Here is an 18554-nt window from a genome sequence, read left to right on the forward strand (position 1 = left end):
TGGACGTGTCCTCCTGCTGGCCGATAATGGCATTTGCATAAGTTGCATAAGTATTGCAAAGTATGCAACACATTTCGCTTTGGGCACAAGTTAAAGTTCAGCCAACACAAAACAATATGCTAATGCCCAGCATGAAGACCATTTTCGGGTCGGCCTAAGCGGTTTTTCATAAGCCCCACTCGAGGACAGCTGGCCGAGCTGTGTTAAGCATCTGTTAAGAGACTTAACTTGTCCAGCACGGACAATTATAAGCTACAGCAATTGTCTTGAACAGCTAATTAGAGAACGACAGTGCAGCGCAGCGGAAATCAAAGCCATAAAATAGGAAAGCTAAAAAAAAGTGTAGAAACGAGAAGTACGAAAGTAAGGAAATGCTTGGGCCGCTGGCCAGGAAATGCAGCAAAGGCAAATCGGTCGAGGATGGAGTGGAGCTGGCCAAGAACGATTCGGGTCAACTTGACCAAGTTGGTTCAAGTGCTCGTTCGAGAGCAACAAAGCACGTGCGACGGAAAGTTTGGTCCGTTAGCTCACACACCAATAGACACACGCACACACACACACACACCCATCTATTCGCAGTGCAGTCGTGCGCTGCTGTCGCATGCCCACTGGCCCACTGGCATGATAGGAAAGAAATCCGAAAATTGCTACATTTGACCAAAGACACGTCAATTAGAACGGGATTCCATTTCAATGCATTATAAAGCCGAGGACAAACTGAGGGCTTGACAGGAAGTGTGGGCATGAGAGTGTGAAAGACTTGACTTTGACGTGTCGGTCCCCTCATCCACCTACTATTTGCCATTTGCCATTTACCAATTGCCAACTGCCAACGGCCTCCTGCCAGGCCATTTGAGCCGGTTATTTATTTAATTTCAAAGCAATGTTTTGTTTGTGTTTTTGTTGCGGCTCTTTGTATCTGCTTTGTAGCACGCTGCAGGCGATTGTGTTACATTTTGTCTTTTTTCCAAACTTGAGTTGTTGCTATTTTCGGCTGTGTTCACTTCAGTCAGTTAACCCACATGTGTGCTAACAGGTTTGTATAGGCCCAGGCCCTATTATATTTAAATAGAAAGCAAGAGTCAATAAGGGAAATGAAATGCAAATAGAGTGATGAAAGAAATTAAAAAAAAATTAAAAATAAACCAACATATTTATTGTTTAAATATTAACTTGTTAATTAGCATTGAAGTGTACAGAAATTATATAAAATAATATAAAATATTTTATTTTTGTTTAACTATTATTATTATTATTTTTTTAATTAGGTGTGTAATTAATGCAGCTATTTTTAATACAGGTATTATTAATAGAGTCATTCCCTTAAGTAATCCTGCACAATATTACTTTGAAGTCCCAGGGTCAGGTTAAATAGTTAAGTCAATTCGGGTTGGCTTTAGCTCTAAAGTTCATTTCAAAAGAACAAACAAATCAACAACAATGCACACACACATACACACATACACACATACAAGTGCAGGTCTGCCTCTGCATGTGTGTATTTGTCTAGGCGTACGGTATGTGTATTTGTGCAATGATAAATTACAAAATTGCTGCCTATGGCAATGTGAGTTGGCCCAGGCGGCCGCAGAAGCCATTTTGTTGTTATTAAGTTTGCCTTTTGCCATTTTTCTGCAACACACACACACATACACAGAGATGGTTACCGTGTGTGCGTGTGTGTGTGTGCCTTTGAGGCTCGACAGTTGTACTGCGTGAAATTAATGATGCGCCGCTTTTTTTGGTTTTGTGCTTGTCATTGTTGTTGTTGTTGTTGTCTGCGTGGTTCCTCTGTATATATTTTTTTTGTTTGTTTATTTGTTGTTGGTGTTGCTGGATTCTGGGCTGCAACAGCGACGTAGGCCAAGATGTCCACAAAATGTAGAGGCTAAAGACGCTTTTATTAATAGTCCTGCTACGTGGTCACGATTAACTGCCATTTTACGCACTCGCACTCGTAGTAACAATCGCCCTCTAGTCCAACCGCTCCGATGGGCGGGCGGTCTTAGCCTTTTTGAAAGCTTTTTGCTGTTGCGTAAGTCAAAAAGTCTTCTCCATGTGTATCTGGTATTGCAAGTGTGTGCCTGTGTGTGTGTGTGTGTGTGTGTGTAGTGCGTGTAAGCTGTGTGGGATTTGGACACGACTTTACTTAAGTTCATAAAATTCTATTAAAGCAAAGTCGTGGCTTAAGTCACGCCCCTCTTTTGCATGCAGCATGCCAATAGCTGCAAAGTGTTACGATCTGCATTTGACAGTTAACACAATTTGAACAACTTTTAGTTAACAAATTAAGCATTGGGATCAATATATTTATGAAGGGATTTCAAATCGAGTCGAGTTTGCAAAGCCAATAATAATAAATGCAATATATATTTTTGTGAAATTTTGCAAAGTAAAATTCAGTATAAATATACATATTTTTATATTTTACTATAAATACACTTCAGATATTTCAATTTAACTTGGATCTTAAATTCCAATAAAAATGTGTTTAGAATTGACAAATACAAAAAATTTGTTATTATTTTCTAAAATATTTGAAAAGTCTAAATTTTTCACCTACAATTTTTCTTGGCACCGGCAATTTTCGATTGAAAAACTGTTGCCCATTTAATGTATAGAAAAGTGTGTTTCCGCTAATCTATAGCTTTAAGTACTGTATATAGATTATGCATTCACTGCTGCATTAAAAGGAAATGCGATAATATGTTATTTGTTTGTTGAGAGCTCTAATGAAAACACTTCAACAATTTATGTATTCAAGATTTAAAGTAGTTGTTTATTATTTAATATGCTAGTCTTTTATTCCGAGCATAACAAGCTTAAATTACTTTCAGCCCATGCAAGGCTCGTATTTGTTCTACTCATGATTATGCTTGTTTCTGAGCTGTTTATTACAAAGAGTTATGTTTCTGAGATAATGCGCAGGTTATCCGATTTCTTTATGTACGGAGTCTTATTTATGGCAAGTGTGCTTGCTTCAGCACTGACTATCGCTCATTTCGTAGCAATAACGATGCGAACGAACATGTCTTAGGCATCTGAGCATACTTGACATGCCAAAATTATATGCACTCGAAATATGAGTGCACAAATCCAATAAAAATAGTTTCATATATTCTCAACTGAGCACATTTCACTCTCTCTCTCTCACTCTCTCATTCCTGAGGTGCTGCTTACTGTGCATGCAGGAGTCGGCAATATTCAACGTTCGTGTTATTTCATAATGCTAGGCGGCATGATATTTCATGAGGTGGAACTTAAAGTGTGGCATGATTGAAGAGCGCCGACTTGCGTTACATTGCAGCTTGTCTGTTCTCATCGCTGTCGCTCCTCGTCGCTCGTCCTTTTGCGCAATCACAGCCAACTGCTTTTAATAACATTTTTCACTGGTTTTCTTTTTATTTCTGTTTGTTTTCTTTTTTTGCTTCTGTGCGATTTCCTTTTTGTTGTTTTTTGTCTTTGCTTGCTTAAGTGGCGCGCGCTGTCAAGTGCCCGGCCATAGCAGTGGCCACGCCCACAAAGCATCACCTCCCACAGCATACAGGCAGCGTTTTACATGACATTTTAAATTTACGATTTACATTAAATGGCGCAATGCGAGCGCAAAAACAACGACAGTTGTAAAATGAAATTGCTCAGCTCTCTCTCCCTCTCTCTTTCTCCATCTCTCTCTCTCTCGCTTTCTCTCCCGAGAGGCCCAGCAAAAGAATCGGTCTGTTGTCTGCTGTCCGGGTGTGGGTCTTGGTCTTGGTCTGGGCCAGACCGTGGCCCTGGGTCCAAGGCGCTGCGTTTGTCCTCGGAAATTCGGTTAAAAACCAATTTCGTGTATGTAAAATATATCAACTATGTATTTAAGTGGCTGTTGTGATACCGCTTTGTATCTCCTACTTGTCGACGCTTGTCAAGAATAAATGCCTTTTGGCTGCACTGCACTTTTCCCCATTAGGGTGTGTGGAGGGGCTGTGCCCAGGGGCGTTCCAGTGACTGGGGTAAAGGTAAACACAACATCATTGAGTGTAATCTAATCGTGCACATTTGGCTCCGTGTATATAAGCCACATTTTATTAGCCAGAACCCCCTGAAGGCGAATGTGATTTCACTAAATGTAAATAATCATATAAATAGCATACTTAACGTTGATAGATGAAAACCCCACGGGACAAGGGTTGCTAATGAGCTGAACAAGGGTTGGCTAAACTACAATGGCTTAAATAGCAGATGCTCTACATCGTGCAAAGCGAAAACAGAATATCTACTTTAATCATACATAGTTGTGCTCTACTGTTTAAAATCCCATACTCGTATCACATACATTTTGCAAGAGTTTACACAAGTTTTTGAAACTCTTCAAATATGCAAGGCGTAAATAAACTGCGAGTGTGCCCGGAACAAGTTTAAGTTCTCAACTAAAATCAATTTATTAAGAGCTAGCATTGATTTTATGTGCACAAATACAGAATGGAGAACACTTTACCGAAGCTACTCTACATAATATAATTATTTCTTATATATAAATATTTATTCTAGGTCTCACCTCTATGAATTCCTCTCTTTTTCCTCCAAGTCTTTCGTCTATGTATTTCCTCCAAGTCTGTAATGCTGAGCAGAACGCACACACACTCCACTTCACTTTACTGCACTGTACTACTGACCCCCACCAGGCCTGGGCGACTGAAAAAATGCCCCAGCTGCTGCTCCTTATATAGGGCGACTTTCATTCAATCACTTAGTCGCTCTCAAATGTTGTGCTCGGCGCCAGGTAGAGGCCTTTGCAGTAAAGCGTTAAGTGACCAATGGGAACGCTCTCTGCTTCGTCGTCTTTCTAGCTTCGTTAGCTTCGTGTGGATCGTTACAGTCGATCGGTAAGTGACCAATACGAACACTCTTTGCTCTCTCTGCTGCTGTGAGCATTATTCTTACTCAAATTTAAATACCTAATGAAGACTGCTGCATACACATAGACAACGAAAATGATCTGCAATGTTTCTTCGTCTCTTGATTTTGCTAGGCAGCCAGACAGAGACAGATGGAAAGTCAGACTGTGAGACAGGGAGATAGACAGAGACACAGATATACAGGCAGACATACGAACTTATATAAAGTCAAGCAAACACTCATAGCTAAATCGAATTACCTCAATACGTTACTTAGGAATATATTTGAATGTTGATATGTACAATTTATATACAGTAATATTTATAATTATTAAATAGCATAATTGTGAAATGCTCTATAGTTTGGTAGATCGCATAACGCATATTCGAGCATACCGACTATAGCTTTCTTATTCGATTTCTTTAATATATGATAGTGAACCCCACGCTAAATTGACAAAAATATTCTATCAAATTATATTGATCCTAAGGGAGCTATAAAATAATGTCTATCAAGGCTGGGTCATTTTTATTTTCAACTAAAATAATTTGTTTAGGGTTTTTATATTAAACATTGATTATAGATATATGTATTTTTATTCACTATATATCAAGTTTTACAACTGCTTAGGCTAGTTCGTATTCATTCTCTTGCTTGTTCTATTCACACTGCTTGTTTGCAGATTTGATAACATTTTTGTTTTCACTTCTTGTTTTTTTTTTGATATTCTGCCACATCGCATATTAAATAGGCGAAAACGTGGCAAATCCGCACCTGCCACTAATTAAAGTTGCGCATCATCTGATGACTCTTGATGACGAGCGCCCAAAATGTTGGCAGTTAAACAAATAGTTGTTTCGAGTTGTTTTTGCTAATGTTGTAGTTGCTGTAGCTGCTGTTGTTGTTGTTGTTGTTGTCTGCTTCTAGTTATGTTGTGAAAAGAAATGAAGCACTCGAAGCACCCAGCGCGAGACACCTATCCGCACACTTGACGTGTATTTCCGTTTCCGTTATGCGAAAAGTTGAGCGAGCTTTGAGCCAACTTCCAAGTTGTTGGCAAAAAAAAAAGAAAAAACACAAACTTTCGCGCTTAGCATTTGCGCTGCGCAAAGCTGAAAAGTTTGCTCCAAAAAACTTACACATGCACACATACGAGCACAGGTAAATACTCACACACCTGCGAGCACACAGATTGCCAGACACCTGGCCAGGCGCTACTACTACACACACAGTTGCTGATTAGCGTGGGCTGTGATTAAGGAAGGTTACGGCTACGTGGCAAAGGCTTAGACAAGCCGAAGCTTAATTAAATTTAACAGCTGCTTAATTGCAGCCTTGCCAAGGCACGCAGTGGGCGTGGCCAAGTTCCCAGGTCCCAGGTACGTAAACGCTGCTGTGTCTGCTATTGCTATTAATAATTTTGACCAGGACGCTAATGAGCCAGCCACGAATGAACTTTTGCTTCGACCTGGCACCACAACTTGGCCGCATCCAAGTTTTTCAATTTTTATATAGTTAAGGCATATTATATAAAGACAGCCGTGAGCCTAATAGCGTTGCCACGAAGTTTGCTCCACTTTGGTTGTCTTCTTCTTAATAATCAATTAGTATTTATGATAAATACTTTTGTACTTCTGCAGATGCCATATAATTATTGAAGCCCAACGAGAGGTCTAAAGGAAGTCAAAGGACATAAACAATTTTTAGGATGAACACTCTATCTTTGATTAAGGAAGGAAACTAGTTAAATGAAAAACTATGCAATAGATTAAAACCCTTACATAAGTACGAAAATACGAAATTATAATAATATTATTATATCATGTTTATATTAAAATAAATATTATATTACATTTTATTAATTAGTATATAAAATATTGAGCAAGCCCGTTTTTCATTATAATTATTGATATTATATATTAGATTATATTCTATTAATTAGTATATAGCATATTGAGTGTGCCCGTTTTTCATTTCAATTTCGTTTGGGCACTGTGGCCAAGCCCCATCGATTCAAGTTCTTTGTGCCTTTTAATTTCAATGGCAACAACATCCAGCTCCCAGCACCCCTCAGAGAGGCAGAGGCTATTAATTTCGCGTCAATTAAAAATTAAGCCAATTATTTGTGCCGTGCCGGGGAGCCATGCCAAACTTGTTACAAGCCTTGGGCTTGGGCAGATCTGGCTCTGGCTCTGGTTCTGGTTCTGGTAGCGCCTCTGGTTCTGGCTTTGGGGCCTGTGCATTCGTAGTCCATTAGGGCTTCATTTGTTTTTAATGCTGTAACCTTTTGGCGAAAATAAAAACCAAATTTCTAAGTTGGCACTTTCACGGCTCGGTCGCCGGGGCGACGCTGCGCAGCACGGACGACAGACGATGGAGAGCGGGCTACAGCTTTTGGGTTCCGCTTTGGGTTCGGGCCACCCGCCGTTTATTGGCTAATTTAATTTGCGTGTCTTGCGTTTGGGCAATTAATCAGCAAAAACAGCTGTCCGACGCTTTAACCCTTTTGCAGTCAGCCAGCCAGCCTGGAAGGCTTTACGTGTTTACGAGTATACCCTCGATGCGCAGGCCATGTAAATTGTGTGTGGGGTCTGTGTTGGTGGGTCAAACTGAAACAGTTGAACGAGTCCTGAGCTTATAGATTACGAGATCAAGCAGTTCTGGTTAGGTTTTAAGCTCCAATGTAATCCAATCGCCACTGCAAATCAATTACAAAGTTAATTATTGTAGTACTATGAGGCGTTGCATAATTTACTCGGTGATATATATTTCATATATATAAAATGGTAGACTTTAATGGACTTGAATTAAAATTTAATGAATATTTAAATGACTATTTGTACACATTTTATTAATTAAGATAAATTTACACATTAATTTTGTGCGTACTTAATATAAATAAATTAAAAGCATATCAACAAGGCAAGTTAATGTGTATTTATATGTAGTTATTATTAGAATATTGAAAATATAAAATTCATAAAGTATAAAGGAAATATTAGAAATAAATATAAAAAATATATATATGTATTGCAATATTTAAAAAACTCCTTTCACAAGTCTTCAGAGTAAACTATAAATATATCAAAGATTATTCCAATTTTGTGTTAATCAACTGTAATCCCACTGATCAGATTAATCTACTAAAAATTAACATAAAATTGTAAAATTTCAAAAATAATTAATAGACTTAGAATTTTTATTAAATTTTATAGTCACATTTTTGGTACTCTATTTTAGTCGCCGGCAAGTCACTTGTTATGCTCTTTGCATTGTGAAATCCTTGTCGTCCTAGTGCTTATTAAATTACTAGCAGTGCGCTGTTGCTCTCTCTCTCTCTCTCTCTCTCTCTCTCAAGGCGTTTGCCACGCCCAGCAGTTGGCAACGTGCTCTTGATGCGCCTTTTAATTGCATTTTCCAGGCGCTCGCAAATGCAACTCAAGTGGCTGTCGTCTGCCTTTTACCTTTGTTGCCCTTTAATAGCAGCCTTTGCACCCGCCGTACTCCAGTCCGCCGTAGTTGCTGTTGCTGTTGCTGTTGCTACAACTGCTTCTGCTTCTGCAATCTGCCTCTGATTCGTCTTGGCCCTCCCCAAGGACATGCCCAGCATCCATTTGATGGTGCCGTGAAACTTCATTTGTTCGCTCGAGTTGAAATTAATGCAGTCATTTGTAATGAGTTTGCCTTTTTGCAAGGCTGCCATTTCTTGGGCTCGGCTGTCAGCGCAATTGCAATTTATTGTTGCATTCTTTCAGCCGCTGCGCGCACTGATTCCTCTCACTCTGGCAGCTCTAATGCAATTGCCCTGGCCAAATATTTGACATTATTATGATAATTTATTTCACTTAGCCTGCCACTAATTATGTGTTGAGTGTGTCTCTCTGTGTGCGTGTGTGTGTGTGTGTGTGTGTCTGTACTTGTGCACAGAGATTATCAAGATTCTGAATATTTCAGTTGAGTATCCTGAATCAAATTATGCCAAGCAACGTCGTCCATTAAGTAAACACTCACTTTGTAGTCCAGTCAATGCCATTTCTGATCCACCAGCTGCCGTTCGACATAAATTTATCAGCGCCTTGGGAGCTCAGCCACAATTCCCAAAATAAATTCATCTAACATTTCCAGCTTGCAATTTAACTTCTTAAATAAAATAAAATTGACCACAATGCAAATCTATTCTTTTATTTGCATTATTTAATAATGTATTTACATTTGTGGGGGATATTTTTCGTTTTAAAGGAGCTGCAAAGGACATCTTGAAACTAAATGGATTTAAGGCGGATTCATTTGCTGGAATGTAATCCAATGTCGAGCTTAGATTTGACACCTCGCAGAGACAGCGAAACCCTTTAGGTTGTCAGGCCATAAATTTGTTTTTGTTTGCGCGCTGTAAATTTTTAACTAAAGCCACAAAAAACCAACTATAGGAGCGTCAAAATTGAAATAAATTGAATAAAAAAACAACGGAGCATGAAAGATAAAAGTTGAAATAAATAAAAATGCTGAAAATATTACACGCTGCTCCGAAATTGGACTCTTGCGCTATACGGCTTCAAACAAACGCCTTTGCCCCTGTGGATATATGTATATGTATGTGTGTGTGTGTGTTTTGTATGGGAGTCCTGTGATGTAAGCTGAATCCTCTGGTCCTGCTTGCCAGTGCTGTGTAGCGTCTGCCGCCTGCTGCCTCTGCCTGTGTGTGCGTGCATATAAATTAAGTTTTAAAAGTTAACGCTTCTCTCTTACTTTTTGTATTAGAAATCAAAATAAATGCAGCAGCTAGTTTTTCGTTCCGCCTCGTCTCGTCTCATTCCCACTCGCCTCTCTCTTTGTTCTCCGATGGCATTTGATTGCGCAAAGCAGGTGAGATAACTTTCCAGCGTCCGAGAGGACTCTGTGAAAACCTTTCAACTAGCCTTCAGCTGGGGCTTTTTCTCCAACGGCCATCGAGTTCCATGTGAAACCTAAACTTGAGCATATCATTCGCATTTCGAAATAGTTTTCGTCTAAATAAAAGCACAGAGCTGACTCTGCTATGTAGCTAAGCATGTGTATTCAAAAATACCTCGCGTCAAAGGGAATCATTTGTCAAGGTTGGACTCAATGGAATCAAATTGAAATAGTTGAAGTGGGCGGTAGCAGCACACACCTGGGATTAGAATATGAAGCAGCTGCCACAAATATAGATGCAAGCAAATTGTATTCTTGAAGCTTAAATAAAATCTAAGGTCTCATATGTAGCAATTATTTACTGCAAATTTTGCATTTATCAAATTGTATCTGAATGTGAAAGAAACTCAAACAATTACGGTAAAAGTTGAAAATAAATATTTGAAATAACTTCTGCCCATATCTATCAAATGGGCAATTATTTGATGGCGAACATATATGAGCTGAGCTGAGCTGTTAAAGCTAGGAACTGTGTCTTATTTAAGCTAAGGTCTATTGAGTCCAGAGCTCTGTAATTAAATTTCACATTTTTCAATGCGGAAAGCTGGTTGACCATTTGCTAATGCTGGCCAAGTGTTGCTAATCCTTTTAGAATAGACATACACACACACACGCACACATGCACACTCCCACTCACACATACAGCTACATTTATCGATGGTGTGACCATTAAATCCAAGTTTGCTTTCCAATTAAACCACTTGATTAGGTTCTCTGCATTACGCTCATCCATATGAAGCGTCAGCTTAGGCTGTGGGGAATAGCAGCTATGGGCGTGGCGCATTGTGCGCTTTGCTGTCGACGTCAGCGCTGTGCGTGGAGCATGTTAATTGCGCTTAATCAGGGACAGCATTATCAGTGGACCCTGAACCCTGCGCCGGCGTGGGTGTGACGCAGTTAGTGCTTAATTACATATGAGAGTCGCAGTCAAATGCGCTGACTGGTCAAAGTAAAAATCTTCAATTGGCTGCCAACGATCCGTGAGAGAGATGACGATGCACTTCAGTCTGATGCCTGATGCCAGATTTCAATGGCAATTAGTTGGCTAATGAAATCCCAGCTGGCTGTGCTGGCCACCTGCAAAGTGCACTCCGCTCTAAGAGCACAATTTGTTTAGCGCTCGGCGCTTTTGACTAACGAGTTCCTGTGGCAAATTTAAAAATAACTCAATAAACGACAGCCCAGCGCCCTCGCCGCGCATCCCTCGCGTGTGACAATGACTGGCACAAGCTGAAGACACTCAACGGGTTATTAGCGTGCGGGGGCGCTATCGTCTATAATGGGCGTGGCAGGTTCCATGATGTCGTCGTACGCCCGACTCCCTCAGTTCGCAGTCACCATGACGCGCAACTCCACCTGTTTTCCATTTACTCCCCCGTCTCGCCGCACCTGCATCAAGCGTCATGCTAAATGGATTTTTAATGTCGTTGGGAAAAATGCAGGGAAATGCGCGTAGTACGCTTCCAAAGGTTCTCGTCATGGCTACCTCTAGGTAAGACTCTATATTTATCTATACAGATGCGGTTGTGTTCGAGCTGTCTATGTGTGTGTGTGTGTGTGTATGTCTGTGTGTGGGCAATAATAACATTTAAGCGCCTTTGTAGGGAAAAGACAACGATTGGCGATGAGCTCGTGTTCTGTTCACGGAGAGAATTTCAAAATTCGTTTCGTATTAAGACTACTTTGTTTTTAAAGCCGATTAATACATAGCTGAAATTCTGATTTAATATTGGAGAGGAGTGTAATGACAGATCACAAGAGAATTTATGAATTGTTAAAGTTAAGCCGAAATCATAGAATAAATAAGACTAAACAGTTTCGACGTACTTTTTGAGTATACAATTCATTTAAGTACAAGAACATAACTTTAGTTTATTTATTTTCGGACTCCAAGCTCCAAGTGCTTTGTCTATATTTATATTGCTTTCACTTATTAAACTCTGATGAGTGAGTGTACTTAAGTTATTGACAATCGCCATAAATGTCAGGGGCAACTCACTCACATCCCTAATTATGGAATGTGTTTTGGCTTGTTGGCTAGTGAAACTTGGTGGCAATGGCTGTTTGTCGCTGCTCTTGTTGGGTACGTGCAACAATCAAGTGCCAGCTTAATGAGCTATCAAGCTGCAAAATATGCAATTTCAGTACAACAAAGAGTGCACACACACACACGCACACATAGACAGCAGTCACAAAGATGCGGGTGGAGAGCGAGAGCAACACCTCGCTATCGCAGCGCTTTGCTAAATTTTGCGTGTAAGTGACAAGGCCCGCATAAAGGGCATAGGAACTGCAAAATGCTTGTCGAGTGTGGTGCGCAGCAAGCATGTGTGTATGTGTGTGTGTGCGTGTGTGTGATATGTGTAATTGTATGTGTATGCTGTGAAAAGTACTCACACTGAGAGACAAAACGACGCCCGACGCTTTTTGTTGCACTCATTAATGAATAAACAACAACAACAACAATAACAAAAGCAACAACAACAACAACAACAATGCCGGCTACGTAATCATCGCTGCCAGCTCAGTGCCATGAAGCGCATAATTATAGCATGGGTAGAGCCTGGTCTACGACTGCGGCCAGAAGGCGCCGAAGGAGACGGCGGAGCAGACGTCGTGGACAGCGGACGGATGTGCTGGCGAACTGGTCTGGTTGCATGGCTACGCCAGTGGCGTAGTTTAATAAAATTGCTAGACTAATTGTGCGAAATATTTAAATAATTATTTTCGGGAAGTCTCCAAGGAAACATGCCAGCAGCTTTGCGACAAAAGATTCCTGCTTGCGCATGTATTTGTAGAGCTTGAGCAACAGCGTAATGTTAATTGGATTTTATTCAAATTCTAATTGCATTTATTTGCATATAAATATACGAAGAAATGACAGAATAAGGTTTGCTAATCCAAAAATAAATAAAAATCACTTTGAGATCATGGGCTTCATACAAATCATGATAGGTAGTTCGTATACTTATATATATTTAAATTAGTAAATCTAAGTTTTATCAGTTTAGTAGAAAATTCTTCATATTTCTCAATTCAAAAATCGATTTATTTATATATATATATATATATATATATATATATATATATACATTCACGTTTATATATCGAGATATATTGATCTGAACGACGCCTTTGTTTTATTTTTCTCTCTGCTCTCTGCCTTCTCAATCTCTCCCTCATCTATCTTGCAGCGTAGAGTGTCCAATCCTTGGAAATTATGGTGACTATAGTTAAGGCGCATTCATTGCTTCGTTTCTTTGGTTTTGTTTTTGTTGGTTTCGGGCGGTTTATGTAATTTTTGTGTTGCACCATAATTTACAATTAAAAACCATGACACTTCAACATAATTAAAATATGAAAACGGTTTTTCCGCCACGCAACAATAAACTGTAATAAAAGTTAATTAGAACGCTTTGCGAAGTAAGAGAAACTGAATAAAAAACAAACCGAAACAAGTTAAAGCATATTCTGCGCTACTCTATCAAGTGAATAGAGTATGTATGACTGCATACAGATAATGAAGAATGATAATGTAGAATAATAAGGATGCATTCCGAACCAGATAGAAATATTATTATAGTGCTGTGAATTCCCATTGAATTTCATCTGACAGGGTATCAGACGGGTCGCTAATAGCCTATTTTTAAGCTGCACTCTAAACGGTTTAATTAGTCATCATTGAGGCATTGCGGCGGGGGGATAAGTATAGAGCGCTGAAACATTGGCAAAGCTTAATGGATTTTTAATCACCAATAACAAATCGTTATATTTGCCGCTTATCGCTGAATGGAACAAGGAAGTTGCCATCGACATAAGTGTGTGTGTGTGTGTGTGTGTGTGTGTGTGTGCGTATCTCTGGGTATGTGTCTGAGCTGTTTATTTGAGTTTATTCTCAAACAATATGCATTAAGTACACATTGATTGAGTAAATGCCCCAAGGACCGAGCTCAGCCAGGGCTGAGAGACCCACAACGACCATCGACCAAACAATGCAGCCAGCGGGGTGTTAAATGGTTTTGTCTTCATGTCAAATTACAGGAAGCATAATTTCAAGCCTGGCTGCGTGCTTTGGTTACCAAAAACCCAAGAAACAACCAAACCAAAAACAATGAAAATACAAAAAAAAAAAAAAAAAAATTGCGAGCATAAAGAAATAAAATAAAATAAAATAATAAAACAAAAGGTGTAAAACGCTTCAATTGTGCATTGTGCTTGTATCGCTAAAGGGTTTCCAGCGCTTTGATATTGCAGCTGAATTGTGCTCCCATTTTGCACTTTAAATATTTGATGCGGCTTGCGAATTCCACTGCACTAACGGCTCGAGCTCAATTTGTAAAAAGCTTAGTTGTTGCTACATTTATGATAGAGTGTAGTTAAGAATATATGTAGATAGATGATAAAGAAAGAGTACATACGGCTAGATATTTGTTAAGTAAATTTATCAAAATTTAAATATGTTTGCGTTAGTTTTAATACTAAATTTGACGACTATAAGCCCCCAATATCTAACAGAGGTATACAAACAATTGCAGTTACTCCTGATTGAGATAAATTAGGGAAATGCATTTCCCAAGGATGCATGAGAGTGCTTAGTCTATGGGAAGTATTATATATTTCTGATAAAATAAAATACATATTAATGAAGTGCTTTGAAATAAATATGTGCTTATTTAGTAGCTTCAGTGTTTGAGCAAGAGATGATTATATTTAATTTAAGATATTTGGGTTTGTTTAATCGGAATTAATGGAGTACTTAAACTCAATTCTATTTAATTATGTTATTTTATATTTTAATGTAAACCATTTGGTTTTTTACACAGCAAACGGTACTTAAAATGCAGTTGTGAAAAATAAGTTTTAGCAGACAGGATATCAGAGCGATTGAGCAATTGAGTGGAGAGATCCTTTGGCTGCAGGTGGAGTGCCATTGCCTAAATTATTCACTCCATTTATTTCGCTTGAAATAATGAATTTGTTTACGGCGCTGGTGGAGGCTCCTTTGTGTTGGGTTGCTATTAATTAGGCTTATTAAAATTGACGCTGACAGCGCTGTGGTTGTGGTTCGGCGGGCGCTTGAAGGTGCCCCAAATGCATTGCTCGGGCTATCAAGGACGCATTAATTAGGGCAATTGCTTGACTCATTTGCATTATGCATGGAACAGGCTGAAAGGATCAACAGCTGCAGCTCATTACAAATGAAAATTAGCACTTAATATTGTTGAATGCATGAGCAATGTGCTGCATTCACGGCTGCACCACCGACAAACCCGAAAATATTGCGGTGATCTGCTGAATGCGGAAATCGTATTCCATGCCCCGTCCGTCATCCATCCGGGCGTCCAAAGCGCTGCAAATGGAAAACGTTAACCCTCTGCGCATAATGAGTCGCCTTTGTGCATGCGGGATGAGACTGATGATTCTGAGGTTTCGATGCGGTTGTGGCGAGCTTAGTTCAGGAAGTGCCACCAAGTCAGGACTTGCCGCTGCTGTTGCAGTTGCTGTGGATGTGGCTGTGGCTGTAGCTGTAGCTGTAGTTGTGCAGCCAAAAAGTTAATTGTAAACATGACCCAGTTTGCTGGCTGCTCAGCCGTTCAGCTGTTCAGCTGTTCGGCCTTATAGTCTCTCAGACAAGGCCTGGCCGCTTTGTCTGCGAGCGTTTTGAGTGAAGGATGCCGTTCGCTTTATTATGTAGCAGCTGCTGCGCGAGAGGATATTTGTTATGCGCCATTGTGCGGTGGCTTTAGATTATATTCCTCGCCTGCCTCCTGTCACCAGAGTTATTTGGGCTCGCTTTGAGCAATGGCGGCGCCTTTAAATATGCAGAAACCAAAAATGTTTATAATATCTGATGCGCGAAACGCGGCGTCAAAGGATTTCCGTCCAAGGCGCTGCCATATTGTTGCAGTTGCCTTGCGTGCAACAATATCCCAGGCGCCCACAACGTATTACTGTTGCTTGTGGGTGTGTGTGTGTGTGTGCATATACGTATGTGTGCGCGTGCATCGTTGACTCGGCAAGCTGCAGTTCAAGTTAATTGGATTTGGCCAAAGTGCTACCAACATTTCAGCCACTGGCGGCCTTTCGAGTGAGCCAGCTCTCCCAGCTTCCAGCTGAAGGCTATTACGAACGGGAGGCCTGCATTATCAAAGTGTGGGTAGGGACAAATGTGGGTTAAGCGATTGCCAAAAGGTATACATATATACGAAATTCATACATTAAACAGTTATTTGGAAATCAATTTTTAAATGAGCTACAATCTCATTTATCCACCTAGTTGTGTTTCTATGCTTAAGCTTCTTTATGAGCTGTAAGCCAAATGAAGCTGTAGAAGAGAGAGTAGAGAGTAGAGTAGAATTTGAACAGTGCTTCATTTACAATCCTCTAAACTCGTGGCTCCTTTTATTTGTCATTTGTTAGATTACCGACAATTTCGGAATCTCATCCTTGATTTGGAATTTAATAAACATTCATGTTGCAGTCGATAGTCTCTTATGCTGGCTGTACGTTAAACTCGCGTCTTGTTCATCTGTCAGCCACGTTAACACCTGCGTTACGTGACAAACCTAGCGCTCAACATTGCTGGAACATTCCGAAACACACACAAATCGTATACGTAATTTTTAATGCATATTACCGCAAAACGCTGTCATCGCAGCAGGAACAGCAGGCATCACCTGCCAGGATATCTCTGCCTTCCTTCACAAAATCCTCAGCTTGCATGTGTGTGTGTGTGTGTGTCTGTGTGTGCTCGTGTATGTCGGTATGTGCACATCACATAAGTCAATTTTCAAGTAGATGTCCAACATGAATGAATAATGTGTAGTGTAGTATAGGTAGTGTAGCCGACACGCACACACACACACTTGTACGCAAATATGCTTACCGTTTTAGGGCGTTCAGCTGTGCCATGGCAGCAACACCAATGAAAACTGAAACACAAAAAAGGGAAAGAGAAGCAAAGAAGGGAAACCTGAAAATGAAACAGAAGGAGGGAAAAAGTCAAGTAGAGCAAAGTAAATTTTGCTTGGAGCAGCCAGCAGCCAGCAAGCAGCAGCTAGCAGCTAGCAGCCACAGCATTCTCTCGGAGGGAGCTATACACAGCAATGTCGCAGAAAGTTATGCCATGGCAAAGACGCTGCACACAGGACTACTAGGATATGCATAAAACTATGCTACATTGGCACTAAAACAAACAGCAAAACCGCCGCATGGGGCGTTTCAACTATGTACATGCAAATATGTGTGCCTGCGTGTCTCCATGTACGTGTGTGTGTGTGTGTGTGTGTGTGGGATGACGAAGTTGATGTAACATGCCAAGGCGAAGGTAACAATGCCAGGGATGCGCTCAATTGGCTGGAGCTGGGGTCACGACAAAGCAAGTAGCTTCAGTTCCTTGAATTCGTAAACTGGTTCTTCAAACTATGCATGAGTACTTTTTAAGGATCAATTTATAGATGTCTTAAGCACTGTTAAGAAATATATAAATATTTTATTGATGAAAAAAAAAAAAGAAAGGGAATAATAATGATGCAGAAATGATAATGAGAAATTAAATAAACTGCAACCTGCATAAATAAGAGATAAATAAGAATTATCATAAATGACATTTGAATAATATTTCAACAAGCTAATTCTAGTGATTGTTTTTCAAGTTTCTGGACTGATTCCGTTATGCAACAATAATAGTCATCACACCGAATAACTGCTTTTGTGATATATTTTAATCAAATTATTAAAATAATCAACATACATAATTGAAAGTTTTCAGAATGCTGAAATATTTGCAGCACGAATGCAGCCTGAGTTTCAAACGAGGGACACCTGAAATTCTGGGCCTTGTTCCGGCCAACGCTTTTCGCTGCTGCCTAAGTAAATGTTTAAAATATTTGAGCTGCCTCTGTCGATGTCGATGTCGATGTCGATGCATGCTGGTAAAGTTTTCCGTCCAAAATTATTAAGATAAGTGGCATAAATTATGAGCAGAGCTCCAGCTGGCGCTGGGGCTGGGCCCAGGCCTCATAAAAGCCGTTGGCAAGTAATCCATAGAGACGGTCGGGTGGTCGGGTGTGGCGTAGGGTTGATGCTTGATGAGTGAATGACTAACTGCATGACAGTCTGTCCATGTGTGCGTGTGTGTGTGTGTGTGTAGTTGATCACTTTAGGTATTGACAGCGCTGGACTGCATGTCGTATACGTAATGTGTGTGTGGCTGAAGGCCAACAGCAGTTAGTTTAATATTTATTTAATTTAATATGCTAATTGGATGTGATCTGCATGTGCGTGCATGTGTGTATGCGTGTGTGTGTGTGTGCGTGTGTGGCAGCAACTTTACGAGCGAGCAATTCATAAATAAATGACAGTCACAAAGTTCTGGCATGTCACAGAATTCAGTTTAAGTTTCAACTCAACTGGGCCACAGCGACGGCTGCAGTAAATGTCGACAGTTGCTGCACAATTCGTTGGCTCTTATTAATCGTTGCAAAATTTGCCACAAAGACGGAAAATGCTGTCAGCAAAAACTTTGCGCGACAAATTGTTTTTGCGATCAAATTAGACAACCGACACGCGCGCCCTAATCGTGTGGGCTTCGCCAGCGGGGCGTGGCCAGCGAACAGCTAACGGCACTTTAAAAGGCTGCCACTCAGCCATCAGCTGCAAAGCAATGTTAATTATATCAAGGCTACCCGAAGAGCTGGCTGTCAACCTAACCGTTGACCGTTGCA

The sequence above is a fragment of the Drosophila navojoa genome, chromosome 2 (assembly GCF_054131105.1).
Source record: "Drosophila navojoa isolate 15081-1374.11 chromosome 2, UAZ_NAV_1.0, whole genome shotgun sequence".
NCBI classification, from domain to species: domain Eukaryota; kingdom Metazoa; phylum Arthropoda; class Insecta; order Diptera; family Drosophilidae; genus Drosophila; species Drosophila navojoa.